This window comes from Elephantulus edwardii, unplaced genomic scaffold, assembly GCF_000299155.1.
Source record: "Elephantulus edwardii isolate Elephantulus edwardi_28Jun2011 unplaced genomic scaffold, EleEdw1.0 scaffold02295, whole genome shotgun sequence".
Classification (NCBI taxonomy): domain Eukaryota; kingdom Metazoa; phylum Chordata; class Mammalia; order Macroscelidea; family Macroscelididae; genus Elephantulus; species Elephantulus edwardii.
This window is the reverse complement of record NW_006402045.1, coordinates 5,151-6,509: the sequence shown is the minus strand read 5'-3', so window position 1 is coordinate 6,509 and position 1,359 is coordinate 5,151.

Below are 1,359 nucleotides of genomic sequence, written 5' to 3'. Positions count from 1 at the left end.
AGTGGATAGGAAGTGGTGCTGGCAACCCAAAGGTGGGTGTTTTTAATGCACCAGAGGTTCCTTGGAAGAAAAATGGTCCATTTCCTCTCAGGCAATTTACAACTCCTGAAAAGCCACAGGAGGTTCAGCAATGAACTGGTTTTAACTGAATGACAATGTGGTTGAGGGTTGTGTTTGTTGGGGTGAGATGATTTCCCTCCCCCCCCCCATGCAGTGATGTCAGTGTAGAGACTAAGGTGTGCCTGATCCAGGCTATGGTCTTCTCAATTTCTTGCTATGCATCCAAGAGCTGTACGATGACTAAGAATGATGGAAGGAGAGTTGATGCTTTTGAGTTGTGGTACTGAAGAAGTGCTGAATTTAACCATGGATTGCTAAGAGAACAAACAAGTCTGTCTTGGAGAGAGTGCATCCAGGCTGCTCCTGGGAAAGAAGGATTAAGAAGCTTCGTCTGACATACTTTGGTCTTTTGCCAGGAGATTCCAGTCCTTGGAGAGGGGCTACATGTATGCAAGTGTGGAGGGACAGTGCAGGAAAGGAAGAGCCTTGATGAGATGGATTGGCTCAGTGGCTGGTGTAATGGGGATACTGTGTCAGAGACGATGAAATTGACTCAAGAAAGGCCAGGGTTCAGACCTGTAGTACTTGGGGCTGTTGCTATAAGTCACAAGTGACTGGATGACACATAACAACAACAACAACTCTCCCGTGTGTAAGACAGGCAAACTCATCATATGGTAACCTAGGAATATTTTGCTTCTTTACTAGGTGAGAAGTATGAGCAGTCTACCACAGCAAGGCACACAGAGCAAGAAATGGGGAAAGACATAGGCCAAAATTCATTCCAAGTCGTAGTGACGCTACAGGATCGAGTAATACCATCCCGTAGGATTTCCTAGGCTGGAATCTTTAGGGAAAAGGCAAACATTTTCTTTTTTAAAAAAGTAGGGAATACTTTTCAAATTTGTATGTCATCCTTGTGCAGAGTACAAACTGCCAACCTTCCCGTTTGTAACCAAACTCCTAGCCAGTGCAAAAGCAGACAGCTTCCAGATGTACAGCATATTGACAAGAATGCAAAATCTTGGAGGAGGAGCACCAGGTATGTAGGATCAGGTCTTTGGTCAATGTTAAGGTGAGGAAGCTAGTCTAGAGACTTAGGTGTGCCTGATCCAGGCACACGCTAGTCTAGAGTCTTAGGTGTGCCTGATCCAGGCCAGGGTCTTCGCAATTACTTGTTATACATCAGAAAGCTGGGCAATGACTAAGGATGACAGAAGAAGAATCTATGCCTTCAGGTAGTGGTGCTAGAGAAGAGTCTTGAACATGTCAAGGACAGCCAAGAAAACAAATCAGTCT